The 12,555-nt window shown below is 42.8% G+C and overlaps 1 long non-coding RNA gene across 5 annotated transcripts in view; it reads left to right on the top strand.

Moving 5' to 3' along the window:
- Positions 1-12,555, top strand: part of LOC142661959 (uncharacterized) — a 69,804-nt gene that overhangs the window by 26,285 nt on the left and 30,964 nt on the right. The window contains exon 1 of one of the 5 annotated variants that reach the window (XR_012850848.1): positions 12,352-12,435. The exons of the other annotated variants lie outside the window; for them this stretch is intronic. This is a non-coding gene — a long non-coding RNA (uncharacterized LOC142661959). Of the gene's footprint in view, positions 1-12,351; positions 12,436-12,555 lie in introns of those variants that run through there. 5 annotated transcript variants of the gene reach the window in all.

Raw genomic sequence — 12,555 nt, 5'->3', positions numbered from 1 at the left:
ATGTCCGTGGGCTGCTCGGCACAGAGGGGCGCAACAAAGTGACGTCATCACGCCTGTCTGCATCGAGCCACTTATAGTACAGAGCTGAGGAGCAGAGGGATCTCTGCTACTCCTCGCGGGAACTGGGCTGGGTAATTATTTATTTTATTATTTTTTTATTAGGCACAATGGGGCATTATACTGTATGGAAGCAGCTAAGGGGGCATTATACCGTATGGGACAGCTAAGGGGGCATTATACTATATGGGGCAGCTAAGGGGGCATTATACTGTATTGGGCAGCTAAAGGCCATTATACTGTATGAGGGCAGTTAAGCGGGCGTTATACTGTGTGGTGGCAGCTAAGGGGGCATTATACTGTATGGGGCAGCTGTAGGGGCATTGTACTGTATTGGGCAGCTGTGGGGGCATTATACTGTATGAGGGCAGCTATAGGGACATTTACTATATAGGGCAGCTGTGGGGGCATTACACTGTATAGGGGCAGTTAAGGGGGCATTATACTGTACGGTGGCAGCTAAGGGGGCATTGTACTGTATGGTGCAGCTATAGGGGCATTATACTGTGTTGGGCAGCTGTGGGGGCATTACACTGTATGGGGGCAGCTATGGGGGCATTATACTGTATGAGGGCAGCTATAGGGGCATTATACTATATGGTGCCACCTGCTAAGGGGGCATTATACTTTAAGGTGGCAACTAAGGGGGCATTATACTTTATGGGGCAGCTATGGGGACATTATACTGTATGGGGGCAGCTATGGGAGCATTATGCTGTATGGGGCATTATACTGTATGGGTAACTTGTGTGGGCGTTATACTGTATGAGGACATCTGTGTTGGCTTTATACTGTATGGGTGAATTTATGGGGTTATTATACTGTATGGAGAAGCTATGGGGGCATTATACTGTGGGGGGGGCAACTATTTGGCATTATACTGTGTGGGAGGCAATATGGGGTATTATACTGTGTGTGGGGCAGCTATAGGGGCATTATTCTGTGTGGAGGGTTCTATGGGGGCATTATACTGTGTGGGGAGGCACTATGGGATCATGATACTGTGTGGGCTGAACCAGGTGTGTATGGGCGGGGATTGGGGCGAGCTTAGAGGTGTGGCTTATGCACGCCACATCGGTTGTCTCTCTTTGCGGTACTTGAAACTTGGGGGCTATGATATAACACTAAAACTCAACACCAAATGCAATATCCTATTACAGCAAAACATTCTTGGGCACATTGATAAAATATAGACAGTTTTCGTTGGCAAATTCCCGAAAATTTACAAAATTCACAAAAATGTAGCACAGACCAATGTGAATTAGGTGCATATACAATATATATGCCAGTCAAGATGAAAACATGCAAAAATTAGCAGTCTGGCACTATATAAATTTGGCATACAACATATTGTTATGATGTATTTTCATTTAAAAAAAAATAAAAAGCCCTGATTATTATATAATTAAACAAAGCAATGTATTAACCTGCCAAATATTTTTTTTATAGATGACTAATGCAAAGTAAGTATTTGTCTATCACAGGAGCCTCAGTTGTAATTTTGAAAAGATTTACAGGAATAGTTGTAAATCATATAATGTAAACATAGCAATTAAATCACTAAATGTAATTACAGGCATTTAATGGTATGGGATATAATTATGACGCACCTTTGACCATGAGGCTTAGTGCTGCAACTTTTGTTTGATAAGGGACCCTCTCTGAAGATCATTAGTCAGCTCTTACTAAGACCCCATCTGTTTCCTGGTTTGGTGTTAATAGAGACACTTGGGGTTACAAGATCATCCATGTAAATCCAGACTTCTATTAATTGTACATAATATATGAATAGTGCATATGGCTCTGCAATAGAGTAATGAAAAATTAGGGTATGTTCAAACGACAGCGCAAAATACGTCTGAAATTACGGAGCTGTTTTCAGGAGAAAACAGCTCCTGAATTTCAGACGTTTTTGCATGTACTCGTGTTTTTCGCAGCGTCTTTTACAGACGTAATTGGAGCTGTTCTTCATTGGAGTCAATGAAAAACGGCTCCAAATACGTCCCAAGAAGTGTCCTGCACTTTTGAAGCGACGCGTAAAATTACACCTCATCTGCACAGAATATCGTAAAACCCATTGCAGGCAATTGGCAGATGTTTGCAAACGTATTGGAGCCGTCTTTTCAGGTGTAATTCGAGGCGTGAAATGCCTCAATTACATCTGAAAATAGGTTGTGTGCACATACCCTTACAGTCGTGCAATGTAACCGTATTTCACAGATAGTCATATATATTTGTTGTCAGGTCATCAGCTGAATCCAGTTGCTTCGCTGAACATCTCTGTCTACTGGTGGTATCAGACCCTTGCCCGATTTTTTATATATTCTACTCATAAATGGCAGTTTCTGGCAGCAGGTCAACTCCCCGGCCTAAGTACAAATATCATATTAAAAAGGTTATCCGATTTAGAAAACCAGTTTTTTAAATATTAAAGAATTTGGAGTTGAGTAGAACTTCATCTATTAGCCAGAGCACAGAGTGGTTTCGAAGACCATCTCTCCCTCTTGGAGGACCCTGCCTGATCATGGACATATTTTGGATAGCAATGAATACCAAGTAATACCTAATTTCCCCTGTAGTGGCGCTGCAGAGGAATTTAACCCATGCTGCGAGGTTCCCTCACAGATTACATCTGATCATTGGGGGAGCCATCATCTTATTTTTGAAAGAACCGTCTAAGAAGGGGATTACTGGATTTCCATCGCCAAAAGTAGGAGAAAAATTTGTAGATACAACTTTTGACATTTTCCGGCATTATCCTATGTTATTTACTTTCATCAAGCATTGAATAGGGATCAATTGTCACTTGTATTAGCAGTACATTCTCTCTTTATTCAATGGTGCTGAGTGTACTCATGTCCTTGAACTGAAGTAGATGCATTGCATGGTATTGTAATTTGAAGCCACTTTGGTAGGCCCCCTCCCCCCCAGACAAGGAGTCCAAATGGTAGCTTGTTAGAAGGGGTCATAACTGTAGACCCATAGTCAGGAGAAAGCAGGCCAGGAGGACTCCTGACATCTATTTAATGTGAAATATGTTGGCGTTATCAGTAATGGATGATAAATAAGTGCAAGGTAAGTAAGATCTTGTGAAGTGTTAGCCCAACCCAAGCAAAAATAGAAAGTTTTGTCCCATTCTTCCATATTCGGCTAGGGCTATACAGGTCACATGGCCAAGGATCACTGTGTTGCACTGCCTACATCATAGTTGGTGGGGGTCTGTTAGGAGAATTTTCCATTCTTATCAATAAAAGTTTCAAAGAGTCATCTGAATAAGTGGAAAAGCTATTTATTCCTGTAGCCTTCTCACACAGGCTATGGACTACTAACCTCGAGAACCGTATTCTCAGGTTTTTATATTAAGACCCTTGATTAATATAACTAAGACTTCTCTTAGTACCTAAGATCCAACTTAGTTTTTTTTTAACATAACCTTATAACATCTAAATATGAAAAATAATAAAAATGTATGTAAACAAAATTATATTACCTTTATTCAGATAAAAACTCGAATCCTCAATTCTCCTTACTACGTTCTTCTATAATCCGTCACTCCACCTCGTCTCTCTGTCTGACTGGCCTCAGTTTGACGGCAATTCAGACAGAGGTCTTTAGATTTAGTGAGTTGATTGAACAACTCACCCCATGCACAGTGTACAATCCTTGAGAGGACGAGGGTCCGGAGATGTTGGATTCCAGTTGGAAGAACCAAGATGTTAGGAGAATTTTCCATTCTTATCAATAAATGTTTCAAGGAGTCATCTGAATAAGTGGGAAAGGTGCTTCTTTTATTCTTGCCGGCAAAAGAAACAAAATTGCAATAGATCAGCAGTTTGTCTGAGCTTCATCACATAAGCACAGGTATATACACATATCAAGGCGTATTGGGATTCAGACTAACTGGAAACCGTTTGTAGTTTTCCTGTCTTATAAAATGTTTTACACTTCAGAATGAAATTAGGCCACAGTTGAACTTCCTCTGGAGATTCCAATGTCTTTATTGGGAAGTTCAACTGTCTCACACACTTGATATCATTTTATCTTTAAAAGCATATTTAACACTTTGTCCGCTAAAACATTTCCTGAGAAGCTTGCATAGCTTAATGCACATTTAATATCTATTACATTGAAGTAAGAATAAATTTAGAATTAAAACTTTCCTAACAGGTCTCAGTGCTTGGACCCCCACCAATCAAAACTTCTGACATATCACTATCACATGTCAGAAGTTTGTTGAACGTTTAGTTACCCTACGGTTTTAGGTGAATCATATCCATAGTTTACAATAGGACATCATAATAAACTTGAGGTACTGAATAGAAACACGTGGTACAGCTGATCCGTCAACAGCAGCTTGTTGACAGTTTCTACACTATACATATTAAAACCAGACAACAAAAATAAGTGACAAAATCAAAAAAGATGATAAAGATATATTACAAAAATGTTACATTTATAATATAGCCACAATGGTGGAGCATAATTTTTCTTTATGGACAAATAGAAAGGCAATATGATTTATAAAGCTTTTATTACTTCTTTTCTACATTGTTGGAGTTCAACATTTAGTGGCCTTGTGAAAATGTATTTTGCAGTAATGGAAAATAATTAACTCACCAATGTCAGACCAAATAATATAAATAATATGAAAGTAGGAAATATATATAATATGAATACTATGAAAAGGGCTTAAAAGGATCAAATCAAGTATAACATTAATGGCTTGTAACACATTTCGTATGGGATTTAATCACGGATTTGCTTTGAAAAAGTCTGCAGGGTGAGTAATAAAATGTCTCCCCTATCAATTACTTTCATTAATCATTTTAATAGTCCAAGTTAATACATCAGATATACAGTAAAAAAAAAAAAAACACAAATATTTTTTTTTTGTCATTCTTTTAATTTGTAGGAAAATTGTGGCCAATTTTTAAGCATATAGTGCCCAAAATAAAAAATTCTTTGAAAACGTGGACAATGATTCTGCAAGGTATCTCAACTTTTGTAGAGAACAGGTCTTCTCTTCATGGGGTGCAGGTTAGATAGAGTGCTATTTTATACATACACCTCCAGCAGCCTCTAGTGGCTGTAGACAGAAATGCTCTTAAAGGGAACCTTTCACATTGAACATGTCGTCAATGTGGGTAGCATGTTATAGAGCAGGAGGAGCGGAGCAGATTGATATATAGATTTGTTCAAAAATATTGAGAATAGCTTGTAATTTGTTCATTTTTATCCCTGCCTGCTGTGAGCTAAAGAGTCCAGTGGGCGGTCCTAATCAGTGATTGACAACCTTCCATGCCTTAGGCCTATTTTGCTTCAGTATTTGGAAGCCAAAACCAGGAGTGGGTCCAAAACACATAAGAGATGCAAATCTTTCCATTATAGCTTTTCTCTTTTCTCTTTCCACTCCTGGTTTTGGCTTCCAAATACTGAAGCAAAATACTGACCAGAATACTGACGTGTGTATGAGGCCTTAGTGTGAATGCAGATATAGCTTATAATCACTGACTCTTTATCCACGAATGAACAGGAATATAAATCAATAAATTACAGGTTATCCTGTATGTTTTCGCAAATAAACTATATATCAATCTACCCAGCTCCTCCTGCTCTATAACCTGCTGCCCACAGATCAGACAACATGTACCAGATGACAGGTTCCCTTTAAAGAGCCCATTTTAAATTATGGAAATATCCCTAAGTACAGTTACGCCTACTAAACAGCCGCCAGAAGTCCCAATCGAGCAGTCGAGGGCAAGCTTTTAGTCTATACAAATCTTGTTATTATCCTCCAGTTGGGCCTCAGAGGCCATTTAGTGGCCATAACTACATAATGCATTTTAAAGATGTCCTAATTTAAAGAGATCTACCATCACGACAGATCCTCTGGATTCTCTTGTTTTGAAGAATATATGATTAACCCACAGATTACTTTAGATTGCAGACATAAATGAAGCATTGTCTACCACACAGTTTTAAATCTTCACCCTCCTATCTGAGTGGCACTATGCCTCTGATAAACCTAGTTTCCCGGTTTAGGAATACAATCCCAAAATTACAGTGAAGACTGGCACTTGCACAGGCAGCGATGGAGTGGTTGGGGGAGTCTGACACTATCTAAGCCCAACATTTGAGAAAAGTGAATAGAGTAATTTAACACCTGCTAAAAATGAATTCCAAATCTAATCTTCAAGCAGATATTTTTATTATGTAACATTTCATGTATGGGAATAATCCCATGATCAGCAGTCCCAGTTAGCACTTTCCTGGGGAATCTCTACTCAGCGACCGGCATTGTTACCATATACACTATAGTACAATTGAATTCAGAGAATATTTATTAATGTAAATAATAAATTGAAATGCTGGAATATGAGAATGCTGGAATAAGTAGTCTGGCTAGATTTGATGCTGTGACATTGTCTGGATACAGAAAGTAGCTAAATTACAGCAGCCATTATAGCAGCTATAGAGCTATTATAGTCACAGAGTCACAGATTCTTTATATAAGTGTTAATACATCCTGAGAAATATCTACATATGGAATTTTAAACCAATAACTCGAGATCTGAATTAATTATTATTTTTTGAGTGTTAATCAACTTTATTTTTAACCGAAAAAAAACATGAGCATGTAACTTTACATAATCCCTTTGGGCACATTCAGACAAGGCAGAAATTTTCCAGTGCGGATTTTGACAAAAATTTGTGCCAATTATGTAACGGATCTACTGCAAAATTTGCATATTTAAGAGTTTAAACCAGACGTGGCAGACTTCCCAGCGTACTTGCCGCAGGTTTCAGCCTTTGAATTGCATTGTCTATAGTGGAATTACTTAGCAAATCTGCCACGTCGGAATGTGTGCTTACAGTTTAAAAATGTCACTTATACTTTAGATGTACTGTATTAAAAAGTAACACATCGGGCACACAGCTCCACTAGCAGAACCATATGTTTCCATTGTTTAGGACATAATACTGTAGTAACTATTATTACAGATCAACTCCAATAAGTTACAATTATTGACAGATGTCTTGTTTTGAAAACTCGAGAAAAAACACATGGCACTGAGTGAAGCGGAACAACATGGCACTGAGCGGAGCAGAACCACATGGCACTGAGCAGCGCAGAACCACATGGCACTGAGAAGCGCAGAACCACATGGCACTGAGCGGAGCAGAACCACATGGCACTGAGAGGAGCAGAACCACATGGCACTGAGAGGAGCAGAGCCACATGGCTCAGAGCGGAGCAGAACCACATAGCTGCAACCATAGCCAGGGGCGGATTACCATGAGGGTAATATGGGCAAGTACCCGGGGCCCGAGGCTGTAAGGGGACCCAGTTTGCCCCGGTACTCCCAAACCGGTTGTTAAAATTGCAGCCGGTTCAGAACCGGGGTGACACAGGACCTCACACCCAATTGTATCCACGTTATTAGGACACGAATACAATTGATTACTATTGCGCTGGTGAGATGGAAACTATCAGTTCCCGCCTCTCCATTCGGCACTTTAACAATGACGCAGTCGGCGTGATGACGACATCACGACGACAGGCGCCATTACCCCCGGATGATGCTGCCTGGTTACAGACCAATGTATTTTCGCTGAAGGACAGCGAGGGAACGGGGACATGTGAGAATGTTGGAAAAGTGAGGAACATCTGAGCGCCAAACTCTGCAGAAATGGGCTGTGGCCGGGAGAAGTCATCATAGAGGTCTGGACCAGATGGAGAAGAAAAGATAAGAACAAAAAAGAATCTGATGTTCACCTGTTAGTCACTCTCTGTGACTGATCAGTACTGTAGTAACTGTATGATCTTTAGCGAGATGATGGGTGTATTTTTGTGAAACAACAACTCCCAGCATGTCCTAACCATTGTTCAAGCTATACTGGGAGCTGTCGTTTTATGTTGTACAAACTTATTTGGCAGGGGTTAAACTGAATTTGGAAATGATCTCTGTACGGAGCTGTATTTGTGCAGGTGCTGTATTTATGTACTGAGCTTAGTTCTGATGCTGTATATATGTAATGAGCTTTGTTCTGGTGCTGCATTTATTTAATGAGCATGGTTCTGGTGCTATATTTATGTACTGAGCTTTGTTCTGGAGCTGTATATATGTACTGAGCTTTGTTCTGGTGCTGTATATATGTACTGCGCTTAGTTCTGGTGCTGTATATATGTACTGAGCTTTGTTCTGGTACTGTATATATGTACTGAGCTTGAGCTTTGTTCTGGTGTTGTATATGTGTACTGAGCTTGGTTCTGGTGCTGTATATATATACTGAGCTTGGTTCTGGGGCTGTATATTTTTACTGAGCTTGGTTCTGGGGCTGTATATATTTACCTTATCTTAAGGTAAAAGTAGATGTTAAATCTACTTTTACCTTAAAAGAAGGTAAATATACAGTAAAAACTAAACTCAAGAAACCATGGAGGAATCACAGTTTTTTCCAATTCAACCTTTATATGGTACTTTAAATGGTGCCAATAAAAACTACAACTCCTCCCGCAAAAAGTAATCCTTCACACACCACTCCACTGAAAAATGGCTTGGACTGTAAGGGGTTAAACAACAGAGACTGGTTCTTTAAGGTTACATTCACGCTCAGCAGATTTTTTTCTGGAAACCATAAACAATATAAAGCTCCTGACTCTTTAGGGTCTGAAAGTATTCTTCTTTCTCTCTTCTGTACGGCTCATTCTGCTTTTACAGTAAATTCAAAACTGTGCCAGATCTGTGGCCGCCTAAGCTGAAATCTTAATCTAATCTTCAAATATATACGGTACAGCGTCTTCAGAGTTCTGTCTTCAGAGTTCAGGGGGGGGGGGCGCAAACTTGAAAAAGTGCCCAGGGCCCATGGTACCCTTAATCCGCCCCTGACCATGGCTGTTTAGTGTGTAAGGCTCTGTGGATGCAGCCAGATGTGCAATCATCATTCAGGGCAAGTTTTTAGAGGCACCCTCCATCCAGCAGCACCCCCGGCATGTTTTTCTTAAAGTGACCCTGTCAGCTCTCCTATACTCCTCTATCTGAGGGCAGCATAGGTTTGGGGGGGGGGGAGAGACACTGTGCTCTGGGGTATATAGATTTTTGTAATTTGATTCCGTACTTTCATATAAAATCTCTTTAAATGCTGCCAGGACTCAGAGAGAAATCCTGTGAGTCTGCTTGTTGTATACCGGCAGACAGGGGCGTAACTAGGAAAGACTGGGCCCCATAGCAAACTTTTGACTGGGGCCCCCCCTCCCCTGGGTGTCACACAACCCCCCCCCCCCCTTGTAGATAGTGCCTTTTTTACAGCCCCACCTGTAGATAACGCCATACAGCCCCCCCTCTGTAGATAGCGCCATACATCCCCCTGTAGAGAACGCCATACATCCCCCTGTAGATAACGCCATACAGCCCCCCTGTAGATAACGCCATACAGCCCCCCTTTAGATAACGCCATACAGCCCCCCCTGTAGAGAACGCCATACAGCCCCCCTGTAGAGAACGCCATACAGCCCCCCCCCTGTAGAGAACGCCATACAGCCCCCCCCCCTGTAGGGAACGCCATACAGCCACCCCCCCCTGTAGAGAACGCCATACAGCCCCCCCCCCCTGTAGGGAACGCCATACAGCCACCCCCCCTGTAGAGAACGCCATACAGCCCCCCCCCCCCTGTAGGGAACGCCATACAGCTCCCCTCCCTGTAGGGAACGCCATACAGCCACCCCCCCCCCTTGTAGGGAACGCCATACAGCGTTCCCCCCCCTGTAGGGAACGCCATACAGCGTCCCCCCTCCCAAAAAAATGCGACCTATAGTGTGCCCTACAAAATACATGTATCCCCTCTCCACAGGATCTCCACAGGATAGGGGATACATGTGTGATCGCTGGCAGCGATAGGGAGAACGGGGGACTGAAAGTCCCCTGAACTTCTCCATGACAAACCTCTGACTTCCGGCGTCTGCGCAGCTCAATAAAAATGAAAGGAGCGCTGGTCACGCATGCGCACAAGCACGACTGACGCTCCATTAATTTCTACGGAGCTGCCGACACAGACCCCGGAAGTCCGAGGTTTGTGATGGAGAACTTCAGGGGACTTTCAGTCCCCCGTTCTCCCTATCAATGCCAGCGATCACACATGTATCCCCTGTCCTGTGGAGATCCTGTGGAGAGGGGATACATGTCCTGTGGAGATCCTGTGGAGAGGGGATACATGTCCTGTGGAGATCCTGTGGAGAGGGGATACATGTCCTGTGGAGAGGGGGGGGATACATGTCTTTTGCTCTATTTTGCGCCTTCAGGACCAGACACCGTTTAGCCATTTTTAGCACGTGTTCGTTAAATGGCTATAACTTTTTTATTTGTTGAGCTAACGACGTGATTTTTGCGACGTTTTTTCCGTAGACCATTTCTTTTTTTATCATTTTTATACACATCTTTTTTGCTATTTTAGAATTTTTATTCATAAAGTTTGAAAATAATAGTAAAAAAATAAGCTTTTTTACATTTCAGCTATTTTTTTTTTTGGGTAATAACATAATTTTACCCTAAAATAGACCTTTTATTTGTGATCGTCATTGTCTACCGTAAATTTTTATATATTACATGTCTATATTAGGGTAATTGGGTCAGCGCTAGCGTTACAACAATGATTGGCGGGGGGAACGTTTTTTTTTTGGGGTGGGTATTTTATGTGTATTTATTATTTCAATTTTTTGCACTTTACTTTATTATTTTTTTATTACTATGGTCTGTCCCCCAAAGGTCAATGAAGACCTTTGGGGAACTTTATATATTTTTTTTCTTTCTTTTACACCATGTTTTTCCACTGTAACTGGAGCTGCACAGCAGCCCCAGTTACAGGGGAAATCAGCCCTCTCATAGTGACGATTGTCACTAATAGGGCTGTGCTGGGTCTAGTAAGACCCAGCAACAGTCTGCCACTAAGGGCACCCGGCGATCATGTGACCAGTCACATGATCACCGGGAGGAATAGAGACAGCGCCGCTGCTGCTGTCTCTATTCCTGTACACAGCGCGCATTCAGCGCTGTGTACAAGTGATCGGAGAAGACAGAAGCAGCAAAAGCTGCTTCTATCCTCTCCTCAGGGTCCCCGGCATTCACTGACAACCGGAGACCCGACATTCAGCTGCCAGATCGCGCGGGCAGCAAGTTAAAACCCGAGCCGTAGAAAGTCTATGGCTCGGGTTTTAAGGACCCTGACCGCTGGCCGTAAAAATACAGCCAGCGGTCGGGAACCAGTTAATGGCAGAGCGGGGAGATACCTCCCTGCTCTGCCGTAGTGTTCAGTGGCGTCCCGCTGTAGCAGCCATAGCGGCTGCTAGCGGAGCCTCCGGCCATGGTGGGGGCCCGTTTCGGCGGGCGGGCGACACGGGCCCCCTCATGCCGCGGGCCCCGTAGCAGCCGCTACTGCTGCTACGGCGGTAGTTACGCCACTGCCGGCAGAGCTGTCTATCACTCCCCGCGGACGGGAGGATGCTGCCTATTTCCCAAGCTTTCTTCTGTATATTATATGGATATAGGGGATATTTTCGTCTTTGCACTAACTCTCTGATGAACCTAATCTCCTCAAGGATTCCAGGAAATACGCTGGAGATGGAGTAGGCTTTAGTTAGATAGGGTCTGTCAGTAATTACTAGGGATAAGGTGCCCAAGTGGGGGTGCCCTTTTCAAGGTGGCACCCCTGCTTAAAAACTCGGTGCTTACAACCAGGTTTAATTTAGGGCTTTATCGAGGAACAATTACTGCCCTCAGCCCAACTGCAACTATCCAGCTATTACTTATCTAGATATTCCTATTTCTACATGTCACGGCGTGGGGTGTGGAGGACCCACTGGGCCGTACCGCATAGCGGGATAGCAGCTGGCCAACTAGGTACAAAACAATGTCTATAGTCCAGAACGGGTACCTGAGGCAATGTAGACAGTAGTGGTGACACAACTTGACTTTCACTGTAGACGGCACAGTAGATGCAGCGTAATACACGACTTGACTTTCACTGTAGATGGCACAGAGGCACGGTAGCACGGGATACAGGGTACAGGCAGCAGGAAGGGGTAATGCTGGGAACTGGAAAACAATGGGAGACCATTTGCAAGACAAACTTTAGGTAGACAACAACGCGCAGGCAATGATCAAGTGGGGCAGAGCCCTTTTTATAGTCCAGCAGCATTCTGGGCTAATTATTGACTAATGACAGCTGGATGCGTACTGGCCCTTTAAGGCCCCCCGCCCTGCGGGGAAACAGTCCCAGAACCCGGAAGTGAGTCAGTCCCAGAACCCGGAAGCGAGTGCCTGCGTCTCCCTGGAGGGAGATATCGCCGAGAACACAGATGTCCATTGCCGGGGCCGTCAGAGGGTACACTACACTTTGCAACTGTTTTTTTTTTAACTTGCATACTGTTGTGTTGTATATTTCTGTTTTGGTATTTTTCATAGGGTGAATGTCAGTTACTCTTTAGACACGGTGTCTCTGTAG

This window comes from Rhinoderma darwinii, chromosome 10 (genome assembly GCF_050947455.1).
Source record: "Rhinoderma darwinii isolate aRhiDar2 chromosome 10, aRhiDar2.hap1, whole genome shotgun sequence".
NCBI lineage: Eukaryota > Metazoa > Chordata > Amphibia > Anura > Rhinodermatidae > Rhinoderma > Rhinoderma darwinii.
This window is presented reverse-complemented; position numbering and strand designations above follow the sequence as displayed.